At 40.3% G+C, this 21,338-nt stretch overlaps 1 protein-coding gene and 1 long non-coding RNA gene across 3 annotated transcripts in view; both read left to right on the forward strand.

The window, feature by feature from the left end:
* Window positions 1–21,338, forward strand: part of dmd (dystrophin) — a 1,604,005-nt gene that overhangs the window by 73,885 nt on the left and 1,508,782 nt on the right. The window lies entirely within an intron of this gene.
* On the forward strand, window positions 1,720–3,756 carry LOC138738933 (uncharacterized). The gene is made up of 3 exons (XR_011341877.1): window positions 1,720–1,850; window positions 3,248–3,367; window positions 3,530–3,756. It is a non-coding gene; the product is annotated as an uncharacterized lncRNA (long non-coding RNA).

A 21,338-nucleotide genomic window follows, 5' to 3' on the forward strand; every position in this document is an offset into this window, starting at 1 on the left:
AAATGGGTTTCTTAAAATGTACAGTTTCCAGACTTGATTTCAGTTAATAAATTGTATTCAAATCATGTTTCCTTGTTTTCTGTCCAAATTTAGGATTTCATTTGAGGTGCAAATCATTGTCCAATTGAAAGAGCAAGCTTTAATTTGTTTTAATGACTGTGTTTCAAACCGACTTCGAGGCAACCATTCCTCCCCAACAGTGAGACCAGAATCTTAAAATGTGTCGTCAGTGCATGCAACATGTCAAACAATCTTTGTAGTTTGTGTGGTGCACTTGCTTATTCTGTTTGGGGCTAAATTTAAATGCCAGAGAAGGAACACATGTGCTTCAGTGTTTGGTCCATTGTTTTCCATGGACATTTAGCATTTATTTTATTGATATGAGAAGTTCCAAGTTTACCTTTTTTTTTCTGGATCAGCAATGCTGGCTGTTCACCCAAATTTGTTCTCTCCCACAGGAAGTGGGTGGAGAGGGCAGGGAGGTGTTTGGGAGTCGTGCACTTTTTGCTTTTCAAAACTTAGTTTGTCCAAATGCTTTCGTGAGGAGTATAAAAAGTGAAACATGGAACAACATAATAATTAAGATGCTTAATCTCAAGAGAAATTTTAAGACCATGAAACTGACATTATTTGGACTCCAGCAGGCATATTAGCACAGAATGTTATCAACTTACTGTAAACGTTGACTGGTTTTGTTTATTTCAGTGCATTGCCATGAAAAGTTCTGAACACACCTTTATAAGCAGGAGCAAGAGAAGCTTGTTTTCCTTTCTCTGAACACGATGGTAGAGGAAATAGCGTTCCTGGAGTATTTGATCATCTGTGTTATTGTTTACACGTAACTTTTGATAAAATGATTTTTCAGATATTTAACCTTCTCCTTTTATCAGGGGTAGAATATCTGTATCAGTATATTACATGAAAAAAATCGGTCATGTTAGAACTGGTGCTATGAGCTTTAATTTAAGGTAACGTGAAAAATGAGAAAGAACTTGAATGAGTTACGCTGTCATAGTTCGTTAAAAATTTAATGATTCTTTTGTTTGACTTTTTAGAAATACCATACAACCATATAACCACTTACAGCACAGAACAGACCAGTTCGGCCCTACTAGTCCATGCCGTAACAAATTCCCACCCTCCTAGTCCCACTGACCAGCACCCGGTTCATACCCCTCCAGTCCTCTCCTCTCCATGTAACTATCCAGTCTATCCTTAAATGTAACCAATGATCCCGCCTCAACTACGTCTGCTGGAAGCTCATTCCACATCCCTACCACCCTTTGCGTAAAGAAATTTCCCCTCACGTTCCCCTTATAATTTTCCCCCTTCAATCTTAAACCATGCCCTCTAGTTTGAATCTCCCCCACTCTTAATTGAAAAAGCCTATCCACATTTACTCTGTCTGTCCCTTTTAAAATCTTAAACACCTCTATCAAGTCCCCCCTCAATCTTCTATGCTCCAGAGAAAAAAGCCCTAGTCTGCACAACCTTTCCCTGTAACTCAAACCTTGAAATCCTGTCAACATTCTCGTGAACCTTCTCTGTACTCTCTCTATTTTGTTTATATCTTTCCTATAAGTTGGTGACGAAATACGACTCATTGAGATTAAATAGATTTGCTGGGTGTATGGTTTCTTGGAAATGAACCAGAAAAAATCAATTAAAAATAATTATTTTTGATGTTCTTCCCCTTCAAAGGATAAAATCCAAATATCACACATTAAGAATGTGCAACACACATCAGTGGCCTGCAATGGATTTTGTTTTGGTTACAGTTGAATGGTTGGACAAAGAATAAACTTCCCACAGGCAGTTTGTGAAATAGATTGAGAAAGTTGATATTATAGGTCAGTGATTATATTTGAAGTGTGATTAAAACTTTGTTCTTGTGTCCATAATGTCATTTGAATTTGCCCAAACCCAAGAGGTTCTGATACATCTTAATGTGCAGTTGACATGCAGTAAATGCTTTAATACCAATTAAGTGTTATTCTTGACCTTCGGCTGATCCACTGCCAAGATAACATCTGCATGGGAGAAATACTCAGAATCTTTAAGAAGTCATGCCCATGACACAATTGGCAATGCATGGACTACTGCAGGAAGACAACCCTTTGAAGTTTGCAAACAACAAATTTGGAAAGCTGAAAATCAAAATTAAGCAGTACCACAAGATAGTTTACGGGCCACATTCAAAGTTCATAGGATTTCACAAAAACAATTGACGAAGAAATGGGAATGAGGAGAGTTGTTGGTTCATGAATGATAGGCTGACTGTGTGTCAACTTGTTTCTTCCTTAAAGGCTGTGATATTTTGGATGAGAATATTAAGTCTTCACATCCCCATCATTGTCAAGGTTTATAACACTTTGTCACATTCCACTAGATGAAGCTCCATGGTTCAAGGGTTTTGAGTAAATGTTGAAATCCAGATGTGGGGAATGTATTTTTAATTCTTGACTTGTCTGCTTTGGAATTTGCTTTTGTCAACTGAAATGCTTTCTACGCAGGATCCATTTATGAATGCCAAAATGGCATGAATTTTTATTTTGTAGCTCTAAAAGATTGACAAATTTGAATACAATTGAAGCTAATATTTACAGAAGCTGCCAGACATAGAAATGCACAAAAATCCAACTTGTAGATTTTTGTGGTTCCTGCATATGTCAAAGCTGAAAATTAAATATTACTGGTATATCCAATAGAGGGCAGTATATTATATTGTTCACTGTGAAAAAGGAAACTAATTCTCATGCAATGTTTACTTTCTTTACAGCGAACTTCAGTTTATTTATCAACATTACTGACAAATGTCATCAAAAGCTGTGTTGTCGCATTCATAATTAATGATTCTTGCTGGTTAATTAATTAAAGTTCAATATTTGAAATCCCTACTTTTAATTTTGTTAGCACTTGATGTTTGAAATATGGTAGGACATAATGTAGTTTGTTTGCTAATTTGTTATTTAAGCAGTGATAATTAATGTAGGGCTTAAAGTACATTTTTACACATAGTATTAAAGTGAACTAATGAAGGCGCAGTGCATGACTTGAAATTCTTTGCCACGTGTACTGCTTCAGTGCTATTTTCCAGAATGACCCTTGCAAATCTGGTCGTTTCCTTTGCATTATGTATTCTGAATTGCCCATCCAGTTCGCAAATTCCTCAAGAACTGTATGCTTCCAATTCTAGTACCTTTCTCCCCATTTGTTTTATAACTGTTGGTTAATCTCTAATCTCCAGAAGTCCTTTCAAGAACATGCCAACCCATGGAATACAGGAGTGGTTGACCAAGTTGTATAGATGGATGAAATGGGAGGCAAGAGAAGGGGGAAATAAAGCAAAATGCCAAAGGATTTAGATGTGAGTAAATGGGAGGAGAATGGCCACTGCCATGGACTTGTTGGGCTGAAAGGCACATTTTATTCTGTGAAGCCTAAAGTCATTTTGGCATTCACTCCTCCTCTGTGATGCTGCTTCATCTTTTTTCCTTTCAGTTAAGACAGATCCAATTTTTTTTTTCAGCAACTCGGTTAAAGTGGTAAATAACAAGGAGCATCTTGGAGGTTAATGGCTCAAATTATGTCCTGATGGCTGAGAGTACATCAACCAGAACTGAAGCAACTGAATTCAGAAGTGGAGGAGGGAAAATCTCTCAAAGCTTCAGGAGTGATGGAAGTTACTGAAATCAAGAGGGAAGAAGGAAAGGAAAAATTTAAAGATGAGAAATAAAATATCCAAATCAGGTTAAATTGCTTTTTTAGGAATCATTTATGCAAAAGAAATTATGAACTCAAAGGATCAGTCAGCTTCTGATTGGTTGGTGTAGAGGTTAGCACAACACTTTTACAACACCAGCGATCGGGACCAAGGTTCAAATCCCACGCTGTCTGTGAGGAGTTTGTATGTTCTCCCCGTATCTGTGGGATTTTACTGGGGTCTCTGCTTTCCTTCCACTGTTTGAAATGCACTGGGAGTTGTAGGTTAATTGGGTGTAAATTGGTGGCCCACACTTATGGGCTGTATGTCTAAAGTTTTTTTAAATTAAAAATTGAATTTATTCCCTTGCCTGAATGGGTGACAACTTAGTTCAGGGCAACACCCTCTGGTTCAAGGTACTCAATTCATGAAACATCAGCAGATACGCAAAATAGAGAAGGACCAGTGCAGACTTGGACAGTAAACTTCAAGTTCTCCAAATTGTGGAGAGTGGATATAAAAAAGGAGACCTGGCTGTGACTTTAATCCACCAAGTCTGGGTGAAAGCATTGCGTGTCTCATGCTTTGAGCTGCAAATGAGCCGATGTAGGGTGAGTGTAACAAGTTGGCTCAAGGACTCAATCAGCCTTTCCATCATACGGGAATTTCTGCTGCTTGTTGGACAGGCAGTTTGGCAATTTTGGGACAGAAGGAGAATCCAGAGAGCTGGTGATGTAGAACTGGGTATTGGTGGTTCTTCTGTAGAAACCGATAACAGAAAATGAGCAAAATGTCTGGTGGTACAATGAGGCCACATATGAATCTTTTGGGGGTGGTACAGCAGGGATTAGGATGCAAGCAGAATTAATGTCAGTTTGAGTGATATCTGTCTACAGTGAAATGTTTCCCTCAACAGATTTCATGCGTCCTGCAATAGCTCTTCTCACCCATATTTCCACCCCTTCAGGAACTTCCTAATGTAACATCATTACAAAACTTGCTCTGATATCTTCCCCTTACCTCCCTCCAGGACAAAAAAGCAGTCCTTATCTGAAAGGTCTCACCTGAGAGCTTTCTTCCATTTTTCAATGACTGCCCCACCTCATTTGGTCCACTGTTTATATTCCTTCTTTACTGACTGTGATTTTTTTTTTCCCTCACTCTCTAACTCCCAACACTCCCCTTCATCCCCTCTTTCTCGTGACATCTCCCTCAACGTGTTTCTCCACCTTCTGTCCTATCAAGTCTGAGCCCATCGCCCCACTTCTTTACTCATATACACAGTATGCGTGTGTAAAATGATTGACCCATGCGTACTGTCTGCCCTGCTGAGTTTATTCACCAATTATTTGTTTGCTCAAAATTCCAGCACCCACAGTTTTTTTTTGCTGTTTCTGTTTGGATAATTTATATTGATTATTCCAGTCTTTAGCTTTTTATTTTCAATGTTCATAAAGTTGTCATTTTGACTTCATTATAATGTTTTAAGAGTGTGCTACTTTGTTCTGGTCATGTTATGCTTAATATGGCTGAAATAAAATCCGCGTGCTCAGTCAGTGGATCGGGCAGGAGAACTGCTCCCTGGCAGATTAACTACAATCCTTGTCTGAATTTATTTCAGATTTGCATCGTATGCAGGATTTTCTTTTTGTTGGACTGTGGTAAGCATTGATTGGTGAGTTTTATTTTTGGTGTTGATCAACATGTAACCAAGTGACCAACAGCATGAAAAATAGTGTTGGGAAACCAGCTATGGACCAGTTTTTCAATGTATCTGTGCCCAGAAATGACAGGCCAGCATCATTGTGGATCCATGCACTTTGCAATCAGTTGACTGTTGAGACAACTTGTCACTTGTAATTCCAGGCTGTTGAATATGTCTGGTTGTATCCATTTTCTTCCTTGTTACTTGTGTAAATGTCAGCAAAGTACCTGGATCCTTGGAGCGAACAAGAAGTTTTGGGTGGCAACTCAAATTCTGTCAAGGTGTATTTTTTTTCCCATTTGAAAATTCTGACATCTTCACTGAAGAACACAAATTCCTGTAAGGATTAAGTTTCCAAAGACTGCTGCTCGCTGAAATGTGCTTTTCTCCAGTATGAAATTCCTTATTTCATTGTTAATCATTCAAGGGAAGATGCAATATTTGGGGTTTATTTTCAGTGAAAAAGATTCAGCAAGCTGCTGTTGTGGTCTCGTTCTGATCCCCAAAGCTGTTAAGGGAGATTTTGCCCATCGGTTGTCCATGTTGTCTTCCTCTTTTATCAAAGATTTTAAAAGGAATCTAAATCCTATTTTTTAAATGTGGCAGACAGTTATGGTTTCCTCACCAAATCTACTCTAGCATTTGAAAGAGTGAGATTATATGCGAAGTGCTGATATGAGGAAGGCTCACAGATTGTCAGGATTGAGAGAGAAATTTTTTTTTCATGGATTGTTAAATGTTCTTTATGTGAAACATAACATTCCAGCAACGTAGTTCGCAATTCAAGCCAGTTTCACTGATCATAATCCAAAAGATTACAATTTAATATTGCTAGGTAGTTAAGCATCTTTATCATACCAAAGCAATGAAAACCCCTGACAAGGGTTATTCCAGTGCAGTTCGAATAAATATCAAGTCAGAGCCTGTCAGAAGAGTAATGTTGAGGTTATTTTTATTGCTGGTTGTTCCTAAATGATGGTTCACTCAAATAAACTATATGTTGTCACCCCTGGTACTAAGACAGAATTTATGATGCAAAGATGTATATATTTTTTTGTAATTTAACTGTCCGAAATGAAACCTTTTCTCTGTTTTCAAATCACACATTCATTTTTCTACATTTTTTGTTATCATTTGATATTTGTTGCTGTTCACCATGGGGTTCAGGGGTCAGAAATACTCGCATCAGGGACCATAGCTGCAGTTCAGTTCCAATTTGAATTGTTCTGCATGTAGAGTTTGAGTTTGTTCACAGTTAAGAGAGGAGAACTGGTTAGCAATGAAAAACAGTTGAGTGCAGCCCTATCTTAATATGTGGAATCTTGAGGCAACTGACTTATTTAATAAGTATTGTGTGTATGCGTGTGTTTTTGCACAAATTTGTTGTGGTAAATATTGTGTCATGGGCTGAAAAACATGGATTGTTGATCTCTTGCAACAGGCATTGCAAGATTCAGTGACACAAAATGGTTCATTTGCATCTAATTTACTTTGTGACAAAGACAATTAAAAGGTTATTTATTAATCCAAATACTTTTTGGTTCTGTTTTTTTTGGTAGATAAGTATGTAACTTTGAAGTAAATTTGTAGACACTGGTTGAAGTAAAAACACCATGCTGGAGAAGCTAAGCAGGTCAAACAGTGTCTTTTATGTAGCAAAGTTAATGATACATAACCAATGTTTTCGGCTTGAGCCCTTCATCAAAATATGAGAAAATGTCGGCAAGTGTCCAAACAAAAAGGTGGGGGGGCAAAAGCAGGAGATGATGGGTGGAGAATGGGCGGGGAGGGGACAGGCCCAATGAGGGGGAGGAAAGAGGGTGGGAGATGAACTTGCCTCAGCTTTCACAAGAAGTAGAGGTGCTGATGGGTTTTCTTGGCTATGGAACTGGTGTTGAGGAACCAGGTGAGATTTTCTACCAGATGCAAACTGAGGAACTTGATAACCTTGTTGACTTCAACGGTGGAGCAGTCAATGGTCAGCGGAACTTGGTCCCCTGGGCCCTCCTGAAGTCGACAATCATCTCTTATTTTTTTAACGTTCAGATGCAACTTGTTTGCTGAGCACCAGTTTGTTAGTGTCTGCATTTCGTCTCTGTTTGCTGCCTGCTCATTCTTACTGATAAGGACCACTAGTGTCATGTCATCAGTGAACTTCATGATGTGGTTCGAGCTGTGTTTCTCTGCCCAATCATGGGTCAGTAGAGTGAATGGCCATGAACTACGCACGTAGCCCTGGGGGGGCACTGTGCTCATTGTGATGGTCTTGGAAGTGCTGTTTCCGACCCAGACTGCCTGAGGTCTCCCCGTCAGGAAGATGAGAATCCAATTGAAGAGGAGGGTATTTACTCCCAGCAGGTTCAACTTCCTTATCAGGTCCTGAGGTATGATGATGACCGAAGTCAATAAACTGCATTCGATCATATGAGTCTTTACTTTCCAGGTGGGTGAGGACTAGATGAAGGGCTGGGGTGATAGTATAATCCATGGAGTGGTTGGATCTATATGCAAACTGCAGGAGGTCCAGTGAGGGGGGAAGCAGGTGCTTGATGTGCCCCATGTTGAGCCTCTCAAAGCATTTTGTGACAATGGACATGAGTGTGGGCACAGACAACCTCTTTGGCACAGGGATAATGGTGGTGGCTGTGAAGCACATAGGGACCATACCGCTACTCAGGGAGATGTTAAGGATGTCATAGATGACCTGCTAGCTGAGCAGCACAACCCCTGATCACTCTGGCGGTAATGTTATCTGGTCCAGCAGCTTTCCTTGGATTGACTTTTCCTAGTTCTCTCTCAACATCAGCCACCGTAAGACACAGCACCAGATTGTTTAGAGGAGGGGTGATCTTCTCCACTGCCACATGGTTCTTCATCTCAAACCATTCATAGAAGTTGGTCAGTTTGTCTGGGAGGGGGCCATCACCAGCACATGCAGATGGAGTAGTCTTGTGGTTAATGATATCTTGGATACCCTTCCACATGTGTCACATGTCCTCGCTGTCCAGGAAGTGAATGTGGTAGGCCTGCCATGTTTAGCCTCCCTGATGGCCTGAGACAGCTTGGCTCTGCTTGCCCACTCTGAACGTTGCGTCTCAGTTCCTGACCAGCACACACACCTCTGCAGTCATCCATAGCTTCTCATTAGAGTGAGTAATGGTGGACTTGGGCACAGTGACATCATCAGTTCACTTACTAATGTAGCTGGTCACTGTTGTCTAATACCCCTCCTTATTTATGCTGTCACCAATGGTTGCTGCTTCCTTGAGCATGTGCCAGTCAGTGAGCTCAAATCAGCCTTGAAGTGTGTGGATGTTCCCCGCTGGCCAGGATGTAACCTGCTTCAGGATTGGTCTGGAGAATCTCGCTAGTGGTCTGTATGCTGGGATTAGAATAACAGAGATGTAGCCTGAGTTTCTGAGGTGGGGTTGGGGCTCCGCCTGAAAAGCATCAGAGATGTTCATGTATACTAGGTCCAATATGTTTGCCTTTCTTGTACTAAAGTCCCTATACTTGAGGCTCATCTGGTCAAAGGTCCCAGCGATGATGATCAGTCTGTAAGGGTAAGCTGTCTGCAGTTTGTTTATCACCTCTTACAGTTCCCAGATCGTCTCCTTGGCGTTCGTGCTGGGGTGGGATGTATACACCTACTATGTGGACTGCGGTGAATTCCAGAAGGGATGTATACACCTGCTATGAGAACCGTGATGAATTCCAGAATTAAGAGAGTTGGAGGGTTGGTGGAAAGCTTGTCTCCTCGGATGGAGGTAGAGAGATCCAGGAATGGGAGGGTGTTATTGGAGATTGACCAGGTGAGTTTAAGAACCGAGTGGAAGTTGGTTGTGAAGTGGATGAAGTTGCCAAGCTCATCACGTGCATGAGACAACCCGATGTAGTTGTCTATATACCAGACAAAGAGTTGGGGGAGGGTAGTCTTGCCTGTATAGATTTGCAGCGTGGATTACTCCACAAAGCCCACAAGCAGGCAGGTGACCCATGATTTGGAGGAAGTGGGATGAGTTAAAAGAGAAGTTATTTCAGACAAGTTTTGTCAAGTGGAGGAGGGTGATGGCAGAAGGGGACTGTTTGGATCTTTGGTCCAGGAAGAAGCAAAGTGCTTTCAGACCTTCTGTGTGTGTGGTGGGGGGTGGGGAAATGGAGGTATAAAGGGATTGGACATCTATTGTGAGGATGAGGTGATCTGATTCGGGGAATCTGAAGTAATTGAGGAGATGGAAGGCATGTGATAGTTGAGGATGGATTGGACCGGGAAGAAAAGATGAAATCAAGGTAAGACAAAACTAGTTGGGTGGGGCAGGAGCAGGCAGAAACAATGGGACTGCCTGGATAGTTGGGTTTGTGTATCTTGGGTAGAAGGTGGAAATGAGCAGTGTGGGGGTAGTTTATGTAAGTATATAAACTTTCTAGTATGTAAACTTTGTACACAAGTGTGATTGGAACAGAATTGTCTAAGTATTTATAGTTACTGCTACAAGTATTCTAGAAAAGGAGAAAAGATGATTAGATCATTACTCATCAGTTACCAAATGCACCCATGGAACTCTGGAATAAAGGTGATGGGAAAATTCAACTTTTATTTATTATTGCAGATTTCACTTCAACATCTACATCCCAGAAGAACAAAGGCAAGAAAAAGGGAAGTCCATGTAATGATGATAATGAGTTTATCTCATACACTTAATTTCAAAGTACATGTGCATGAAAATTCTTACTTGCTCCAGCCAAACAGGTACTTTTTTGAGAAAAAAAATGACACTAGTATACATTAAATTACCCCCATATGGAAAGAGATAGGCGATATTCACAGATGCACTTAGACAAGAAACAAAAAGTACAGTAGTGCAGTCAAGTCTTTTAGTGGTCCCAAAACAGTTTAGAATGATATGGGGAAGTTCAAGAGCCTAATAGCCATTGAAAGAAAAAAACTGCTCTTTAACCATATAACCAGTATAGAAACGGGCCATATTGGCCCTTCTAGTCCACACAGATTTACGTGAAACTCCTACTAGTTCCACCTACCTACTCCCTTCCCATAGCCCTCCAACCCCCTCACATCCATGTACTCATCTCACCTCTTAAATTACAGAATTGACCCTGCCGCAACTACCTCTTCTGGAAGGTCATTCCATTCAGCCACCACTCTCTGAGTAAAGAAGAATCCTCTTATGTTACTTCTAAAGTTTTGCCCCTAACCCTTAACTTATGACCCCTTGTTCCAATCTCCCCTACCCTCAGGGGAAAGAGTCTTTCATAATTTTAAATACCTCTATCAAATCCCCTCTCAACCTTCTTCGCTCCAATAAATAAAGTCCTAGTCTACTCAATCTTTCCCCATATTCTAGATGCTGCAATCTAGGCAGCATCTTAGTGAACCTTCTTTGCACCCTCTCTACCTTATTTATAACTGAGGTGTTGGTTCTTCTCAAAGGTAGCTCTGAAATGAGGTTGTGATCAAGGTGATGCGAACCCTTTGTGATGTTGGCTCCCTTATTGAGGTATTGTCACATAAATGTCTGCAGTGGATGGGAGTGCAGTGCATGTGATGGACTTGGCCAGATTTGCTACTTTTTACAACCTTTTTATGTTCCTGGGCACTCGAAACCAGGCTGTGATGTAACCAGTGTACAGTGGACTTTCCACAGTGCTTTGGGTTTTCTGATGAAATGCCAGATATCCTCAGAACTTAGAAAAGAGAGGCTTTGGTAAGCTGCCTTCTCTGTTTCTCCTTAATATCCACCACGATGATCTGAAAATCAATCACCATTCCATCATTATTCTGATTGTAAATCAAGGAACTCCCAACTAAATAGGATTGTGGCTATTTGTATGTCTGTTTGGAGATTGCACATTCTTCACTGTGACCACCTGGCAGGTTTCCCTGGGTTCTCTAGTTTTCATTCTTGTCCCTGAGATGGGCTGGTTGGTTATTTAAATTGGTGTTATTGCAGACAATTATAAGGAGGTGAAAGGAGAAACGAGAAACAAAGTGGAATTGATGCGCACATGGAAAAGAACGAGTCCTGGAAATAAGTCGAGGAGTAGATCGATGGCATTGCTCTGAGAGCCCGCAGATGCATGATGTGTTGAATGGTCTCCATCTTTGTATGAAGTACAAGGACCTTCACCATGAGAAAGGCAGTTCAATCACAATTCAGCCACAGTTGGAAATGGGAGTTCTGATATTACATACACCTTGAAAATAAAACAGGAGCACAATATTGTTGTTTTTAAAATGTAGGTGATTACATCGTGCTCAGGATCTCCTTCCCTGCAAGGCTTTAAGATTAATCCAGCATTGTATTGCTTCTACTCAACCATGGTTGACATTATTAAGTTCAAAATCGCGTTTAGGAGAGAGACCACATTTTAATGCTGAAAGCTTCTCTAACTCAAATGTTTTGACCACATTAAGAATGGAGATTTTCTTGATGGAACAATTGCAAGAGAATTTCAGAAATTAATTTTAGCTGCAAATATCTGGTTTCAATGTGCAGTAACATTTTACCCTGCAAGAATGTTAGGAGTAGTGAGAAACCTAGAAAGGGAAACAAAAACATAATCAGAGAAATCCTTGCTGTCTTGCATGACTTGAATGCCTCAATAAAGGTTGTCTTTGGGTAAGAATTAAGCCAGAGTTTGAAAATGGGAATCTGTTACGAACATTTGATTGATTTTTATGGGTGAATGGGTGTGTGTGTGATCACCACATGTGCCTTGATGTAGTGAAAAGTTTGATTTTTGTGTTCCAACAAAGAGTTGTCACACTCCAATGCCATCTTGCAGAAAAAATGGAGAGAAAGGAAAGAAATAAAGTCCTTTCAGAGGTAACGTGGGTGATGATCCACTGATGTGGAAGCCTGTAACCAATGTAGCCACTGCCACAGACACCGCTGGTTCCTATTTACAATCAATCTTGAAACGGAGGAGAAGAATGCTAAAAATATTGAGGCAGTTTTTTGTTGAGATAAATTGCAGTCAGAAATATACTTAAAAATTGCAGTAATTTGGCATCCCTTAACAATGAAGCAAGTTTGTTAAAATTGAATTCTTTTGACATTAGATCATAGGTGCTAACAACAGTAGTTGGTTTTTTCGGTGTGTTAATAGACAATAGGTGCTGGAGTAGGCCAGTAGGCCCATCGAGCCAACACCGCCATTTATTGGATTAACTTATCCCCATTACCCTTAATTCCCCTGCCCACAAGATCCTTATTCAACCCTCTCTTAAATCTATCCAGCGAATCTGCCCCCACCACCCTATGTGGCAATGCATTCCACAGATTCACAACTAAGTAAAAAAATTCTCCCAATTTCTGTCTTAAATGACCTTCCCTATATTCTTAAAATATGCCCTCTAGTCCTCGTCTCTCCCATCATTGGGAACATGTACTTTGATTTCATCCTGTCGAGCCCTTTGATAATCCTAAATACCTCAATCATGTCTCCCCTCATCCTTCTAAACTCCATCGCATATAATCCCAGTCTTTCTAACCTATCCGCGTATGTTAATCCTGCCATCCTGGGAACTAACCTTGTAAATCTATGCTGCACTTTCTCTATGACCTTTCTTAAATATGGGGATCAGCATTGGACACAATACTCCAGGTGAGCTCTCACCAGGGCCCTGTACAACTGCAGGAGGGCTTCTCTACTGCTATACTCCAATCCTCTCTTTATGAAAGCCAACAAACCGTTCGTCTTCACTGCTTGCTGAACCAGCATGCTTACTTTCAATGACTGGTGAACAAGTACACCCAGATCCCTTTGCATTACCCTACTCCCTAGCTTAACTCCATTTAAATAATATTCTGCTCTCTTGTTTCTGCCTCCAAAATGGATAACCTCTCATTTACTCACATTAAACTTCACCTGGCATTTCTCCGCCCACTCCCCTAACCTGTCCAAGTCCCCTTGCAATTTCCTGATATCTTCCTCGCACTTCACACAACCACCCAGTTTAGTGTCATCTGTGAATTTGCATATGTAATTATTAATCCCCTCATCCAAATCATTTACATAAATGATAAACAACTGAGGGCCCAACACCAATTTCTGTGGGATCCCACTTGTCCCTTTCTGCCATCCAGAAAATGACCCGTTTATCCCAACCCTTTGTTTCCTATTTCTCAACCAACTATCTAACCATGACAGCACTCTACCTTCGATACCATGCTCCTTGATTTTGCTAACTAGCTTCCTGTGTGGGACATTATCAAAGGCTTTCTGGAAGTCCAAGTACACCACATCCACTGGGTTTCCTGAGTCCACCCTCCTTGTTTCGTCCTTGAAAAATTCCAGGTTGGTTTACATATAGTTTAGGCTATCACTGTAAAATTTACAGCACTGGTAAAACTTGAGCCTTGATTATCACTTTGCTGAGTTATGTGGACAACATCCCACATGTCACCATGATGATCACTAACTCCTTACATTTGTTTACCCTTCCCTTGATAACAGTAACCATGCCTTTGTTCATCTGGTAACTTGATATTACATATGAACTCACATTAGAATTCTCAATTCTGGTCGCTTTTTTTTCTGTGGACTTCCTGACCTGATCTTTAATGTTATTATTTCTTAAGGTTTATCTATTTACTGCAGTGGTTCTCAACCGTTTATCTTTCTACTCACGTACCACTTTAAGTATTCCCAATGCTATCGGTGCTCTCTAATTAGTAAGGGATTGTTTAAGGTAGTATGTGGGTGGAAAGAAAAAGTTTGAAAACCATGGTTTTAATTGCACCTGATTGACTCGTAATGTGCAGTTTAATAACTCCAAAGGAAATGGGCCAATGACAATTTTTTTCAAGCAAAATATTCAGTAACTATTGGGTCTTGAGCAGTAATTCTCAACCTCCCCTTCCCACTCACATACCACCTTAGGCAATCCCTTACTAATCACAGAGCACTGATGGCAAAGGGATTACTTAAAGTGGTTTGTGAGTGGAAAGAAGAAGGTTGAGAATCAACGGTTTACTTGCTCCGATACTGTGATGTGTCTCGAGGGAGGTGGATTTTTTTCCATTTGATGAAATTTAAACATGTACATTCAGCTGCTTTAAATGGGGGAAAAAAGGAAAGTAATGTTATATTGAGAACAGTCAGATATTCCAATCGGCCTGGTTAATTTGCTTGAAATATCATTGGTTGTAATACAAGAGTCTTCCCTCTCAAATCTGTGCAAGTCCTTCCACTTTCCTGGCAACAGATCACATGAGGAAACAGGTGATCACAAAGGACTCAGGGCTGAGATGTTGGTGATCTTCTATTTCTTATGTGTGACCTGCAGAACTTCTCCAACTCTTTTGTAGAAATGGCTAGTCAATGTTTTGGTCAAAAATCATTTATTGAGGCAGAAATAAAGTGATGAAAGGGGAAAGAAGCTGGGGATGGCCAGTCAATGAAAGGGTATCGAATGGATGGTTTGAGATTTGGAGAGACAGGTGGAGGAGACACCACTGGGAAGGGAGGGTGAAAGAATCAGTGGAACCAAATGGGAATGGGGGCTACCTAAAATTGGGAAAAAATAGTGTTCATAATGTTAACTTTAAAGCTGTCCAGGAAGAATGAGGTTTTGTTCTCCATGTTGGTATTTGGAGTCATCCTGACAAAGGATGAGGCTGAGGACAGATATGTCTGTTTGGGAATGGTTGAGGGAGTTGAAATGATGAGCTCAAGGAATTTTAAGCTCACGACTGCAAAGCAAGTACAAGTGTTTGGTGAAGCTGTCACCCAATCTGTGCTTGGTCTCACTGATGCAGAGAAGGCCATTCTGTGTACACCACATGAAGTAAGTGAGTTTGGACAAAGTGCATGTAAAGCTCTGTCTCACCTGAAAAGTCTGTTTGTAGCCCTGGTGAAGGTGAAGGATGAACAGTTACAGCAGGGAATGCCCATAAGGGCTGAAAGATGAATGGGGAGGGAAGAGTCTCTGAGAGACGGATCTCTGTGAAAAGCAAATAAGCCTGGGGTTGTGGGGAGAGGCAAGCCTGCGCCTACTTTGCTCCAGCCATCAAATGAACCCAGATACTATGAGAATTATTTTATTTTTATTCGGAAGAGTCTTCATATTAACACTTCTTGTGTCAGAATGTGACAGATGTTTGAAGTGATGTACTGAGGGCACAAATTGTAGCTCTGTACCCATACTCCAACAATTTGAATGGCAGGATCAAGATGGCTGAATGTTGCCTTTGGGAAATTGATGTCGCAAGAATTGAGCACCTTTTGGTTTTTTTTTTAGGTGATCAGAAATAGGCTCTGTGGCCTCTTGGACCACCATTCTGTAAGCTTCTATCCTGCTTGACCCTTGTGTCCCTTGAATTGGTTTGTGTCAAAAATGAATGATCTGTGTCTTGTATACACAACCCCTGGAATAGAGAATTCCATAGATTTTCCCCATCCAGTAAAGTAATTTTTCTTCAGTTACCAACACCTTGTCCTGACAGCATATTTCTGAGTCAAAAGTAGTCATGGCTGTCTGAAGAAAGAATGGGTCAATCGCCAGCCCTCCAGTTCTTCTCAGAATCTCCTGTTTTTCACTGAGCTTGGTTTCTTTATTGCAAACTCCACTGACTGCAGTCCAATAGTTGTAAAAGTTCAACCGATTCTTTACCCTGGGAAACAGTCTGGTGAATCTGAAAACCAAATATATTGCTTTAATCAGGCACATAATCTAAAATGACACAAAACCTCTTCAGTTGTAGTTTTAGAATAATTTCCATAAAATATCCTTGGTATAATACTCCAACCTCCTTGGAAAAAAGGCCATTGATTCATGTAATTCATTCCAAGCTTGCACTACTTTGACTTTCCTCAAGGATAGAACTAAAACTGCTCATTATTAGTTCAACATGAAATTTTCAGTAATACATTCCATTGTAACTAAACTATAGTTTCATGGAACTGAGGCCCATTTCATGTAAATATATTTGCAGTTTGTATCCACACTTAATTTATGACTTAATTTTAGGACAATAGTCCAAATGGAACATATTTACATTTGAAAAGATGTTTTCTATTGCATTTTCATTTTACATGGCAATCTTTAAGAGTTTTTGAAGATTTTGAGTGGGCCCAGTGTGGAATTGTGCCACATAACAAGGAAGGTGCCAACTTTGAGAGCCAATCAACAATGGAATAGTTCATCTCAGTTAACCCTGAGGTTATGGCAAGATTGAATTGAGATATCAGTTGGCCATGCAAAGTCCTCCCTCACAAATATCTATGGCTTGCTTTTTGATCTTCCCCATAAGAAAGTCAAGCAAGATGTTCCCATCATTTTGTCCTCACAGGACCAGAAAGATGATCTGACAGACTTCTCTGTTACAATTCCCCAGGCAGGACAAACCTTCAGAGGTAGTATGACTATGGTGTACAGGCAGAAGGTAGGAGCACATAATAGATATGAGAACCTAGGTAGTCCTGTGGCAAGAAGTCAAACCTGACCAGAAGAAATTTCCTTCTTGTTACCATTTCAGCCATTGAATTACTACTACTTCATGTTGAATGACAGTGGGAAGTAAAGAGGGAAACTGTATGTCATTAAGGTGGGCAATTCATGACAAAAAGAATCTCCTGCTGACTCCTGAAGGACAAAGCCACCAGATGATGTGTCTGGCAGTTTGTGAGTAAACCAAAGTGAAGGTTAAATCTTCTTGAACTTGTTGTATCTGCCTTTCTGGGGCAGGTGCATCTGCCCAGGATAACATGGGTAGAAATGACCACAGTGCACAGTGCTATGGATACAAAGCATCAACTTTGTTCAGAGAACAGTTCGTGTGATGGGGATAGACTCAAAACGGATCCAGCAGTTCAAATCCTCCCATACAGGTGATGTGACCATCACTGTTGTCAATGCAATCTGTAACCACATGGCCCAGCAAATTCCTCACTCCACCATTCTGCTCAATGGTGGTGCAGTGAAGAGTGGATAAAGGCATGCCAGCATGGCAAGACTTCAACACAGGTCCATGCCTGCTAAACAGATGCAGTAGATGACTTGAGCCACCTCAAAAGCCAAGGATTAGATCAGAGTTCTGCAGGCTTGCCACATCTCATAATGATGTTGGTGGTTGGGAACAAGCTTTGATTATTATTCAATAATTTGTTCAATTATTGCATCTATTCCAAATTTCTTGGTTTAAAATCTCTCCATTCAGGCTCTTCTCAACGCTCATTATTGACTTGGTTGGTGTTCATTGTATACAGGTTATGCTACTCTTGACTGCCAATTTTGCTGAAATATCTCTCAAATGAGAGATTATAAAGTACAGTACTTGTTTCTGTGTTTTGCAATGGGGAAAATGCAACAACCATATCAACTTTGCAGGATAGATTTCTCTTTGAGATGAACAGGGAGAGCAAGGAATATTGAATTAGCAGAATGTACATATTCAATTTTTCCTTGACTATTTTTCTTGTGCCCACACAAATTTTCAACCGAGCAAGAAAAGTGACATTTTTTTTTTGATTCCCACCACACATCTGTGTGACTGGCTTTTCTTTACATCTTTTTGTACCTCTCCTGGCCTTGCTTCTGACTCCTTTACTCAGCAGTGGAGTTTGAGACCTTGCTGTTTGTGCCTGGCATTATGTTGTTCAGTGCTGTGATCTCCATCTCTCCATTTTTACTTTGTGTTTGAATCTATTGGGCTGCATTCAATAGTACAAAGGCCTCAAAGTAATGATCAGTGCAAAAAGAACACATTGCCGAAGCAGTCTCACTTAATGATCTGCTGAATTTAGATGGTTCTGTGAAGTACTTTGGTGCTTTTCCCCCATGTTAGAAATGCCTTGTTGAAAGAGGTTATTGTTGTTGTAATTCAGTTCCATGGCAATTCCCCTGATCGTCCCAACAGCAATGACTGATTAGACAAATATAAAATTATTTGGAGCCAAAGAACCACTGTTCAAGCTCATGACAATTGCAACCATCTATTTTTTTGAAGTTCTTTTGGGACAGGGTCTGCAGATTGATGGGTTGCTAATGTTCTTGAATTGTTGATGATGGAAAGTCTGTGCCCTTCACTCCAACTAGGGGAGTACCAAATCTTCCAAACCTAAGGAATGCCCTGTGTGAAATCCTACTTCCTCTCATCAAGGTCACCAACATCATCATTGATCCCAGTCTGCTTAACTTCTTCACTCAACACTTAGCGTTGCTTTTCCCTCAATATGATCTTGCGTTTTAAAAAAAACCTTTCTGAAACCCCTCCTTGTCAAGCAGTTTAGGTAGTCACTGCTATCTGTGTCATCCTTTCCTTTACTCTCTCAGCTTCACATAGTTTTGCTGCAACTTTCTGTGCATCTTTATGTAAAATACTGTGGGCATATTTGCCAAATTAAATATGTACAAGCTCAACTTACCTTTTATGATGTACCAATGCAATTTAAAATTTTATGTAATAATTTTCATTTGGCACTCGATGTCACATAAACATTATGAATGATTTAGATTAATAACTGAGCAAGACTATTAATTTTATTAATGGCTGAGAGGTGATTGAGGGCATTTTCCTCCTTGTACTTTCCACTTGCATGGGGAAAACAAAACCTGGGAGGTACTGTGTGGATTATGCTGTATCCAGAGATCCAAGCCTGGTTGGTGAGGAGAAGGGCTGGTTGAAGATCAGGGGCTGGTGAGAACAGCCCGACCCATCTTCTCATTCTACCCAGAGAGCGTGGAAAAGGATTGGATAGGTCCAGCCAGAGATGTGTGGCTGAAGTTCAGTGACTGCAGGGTTAGGTATTTGGAGAAAGGGGCTTTAGATGGGCTATGACGCAGAGGATGGTGAATGGGGCTAGGTATGAGGGCAGATTGTGTATACGACCTGGAGAACAGAGTCAGTGGATGGGATAAGGAAACACTTCTTTTAACCAATTTTGTATTGGGGTTCCAAATCGAAATGGCTTTTCCTGTTGGTTTCTATGTTCAGTTTTGTGTATCCTGTCTTTATCCCATGTGGTGACATCAGACTTATTAAAAACCTGGAACCTGAACCACTGAGATGTTGGTAGGGCGGACATTTATTGGTCACACTTATTCTCTTTTAACTGAGTAGCATGCTAACTAATTTCTGAAGGTAGAGACATTTGTAACAAGAGGAAAGAGAGAAATCCCTGCACCATCACCATTCTGAGGCTTTGATTACACAATATGTTTAATTAACTGAATTTAAATTTGTGGTGAGATTCGAGTTCTTGTTTTCATTAGCCAATAACAGCTCGTCCAGTAATATAGTCACAGTATTCATATGCATTCAGTCTATTATGCTTTATCAAGGGGGCTATACACAATTCCCACTTGACCCTTGAATAATTTTCTATTGCTTAATCTATCCATAGTCTCCAGTGCCTGCTTACTTGTTCATTCTATTCTTTCTCTTCAGTGGTATGCTTTCATTCCTTAATCACAAGAGTGGCTCCTCCTCGACTGTTTAAACTACTTTCCCTCCAAATGTTAGATGCTCATGTAATTTCTTCGCACTTTTGGCCATCTTGCAACTGTGTGGCCCTCAAGTTATTTTTCATGGCAAACCTCCTTCATGATGATATGAACATTTATAATTCAAGTGTGTATCATTTGGGATGGAATAAATGATTCCATGTCGGAGGTGTCACTGAATTGAAGTAGAATGTTTTTCACCATGATTGTAGTGAGTTTTGGGATGGTGCTAGTCTTCAAGAGACGGCCTTAAATTGATGCATTTTTTAAAAATAATATGTCTCTTACTGAAGCCTCAATTAATTACGTCCAACCCACTTGAAGGTAACAGTTTATCTCTTTGCATCTTTTTCGTTCATGTTGCCTGACAGAAGCTGATTTGGTAGATTTGTGTCATCAGTCGTTCCTGAATGGTGCAGGATTTGTATAAATGCTTAGAGACTGAACAGCAGTCTCGTTGCTTCGTCTGTTATTTCTCAGAACACTGAGCATTATGTGAATGCACAAGGAACATTTTGAAAAAGAATTTTAATACTGTCTTTACACTGTGGAACTGCTATTTATCCTATGTATTAGATTGAAAAATATTGTGGAAAGTAATTATGGTGACTAATATTAGAGAAACTCTTCAATATAAAGCCTTAAGTAGAATCTGCTCAGATGCTTCATGAAATAAATTGGATTCAATTCTGATTTATTGAGTCAATCATGAAAGTTTGATTCAGCACTGTGTGTATAGTGAATTTGAACCGACAGGTCTGCCACAATCTGATTGAAAATAGTTGGAATTAAATTATTTGTTGAGGTTAAGGCCCTGACATCTATGAGGAGGTGGGGCAGGTGCAGATTTGCAGTTGGTGAAACCCTGGAGAATACAAGAAGTGCATAGAGAAGACAGGGGTTGCATTCATTCTCCAGAGTAACATGTACAAGCAAATAACCGTCAAGACTGTAGAGAATATGAACGCCAGGGCACAGCATTTTCATCATTTGAAGGGGTGCTTAATTATTCAGAATCTGATTGGGGATTCAGCTAAAAGAGAACTTGTGGATGTAATTGCTCTTTTGTTTTCACTGATAACCAAGTTGATATTGCAATCATGTTATGAGCAACCCTTCGGCCTTTGCAGATTAATTGTAATCTTGTGTACCCCTGTCAAAGCTTAGTCTCTGAGTGACTCCAGGCATCCCTTATTGATGTGTCCAAATAGTGTAATTCTGGGCACACTGTGACAGTTGCGATATGACATGCATGGAGAGCAACAGTCTCGCAAGCAGATAAATTTTTCTGGATTCCCAGTGTTACTACAAGTGAATGATTGCAGAAGAACCCAGAGTTATTCTTGAGCAGAGAAAGACCATTACTTGAATGCAAGGGTGGAGTGTGACTCTGCCAAGAAATCTTCATGGGAAAATATCATAAATCTTGATTGACAGAGAAGTTATTCAACAAAGTTGTCTTT

This window comes from Narcine bancroftii, chromosome 7 (genome assembly GCF_036971445.1).
Source record: "Narcine bancroftii isolate sNarBan1 chromosome 7, sNarBan1.hap1, whole genome shotgun sequence".
Lineage (NCBI taxonomy): Eukaryota > Metazoa > Chordata > Chondrichthyes > Torpediniformes > Narcinidae > Narcine > Narcine bancroftii.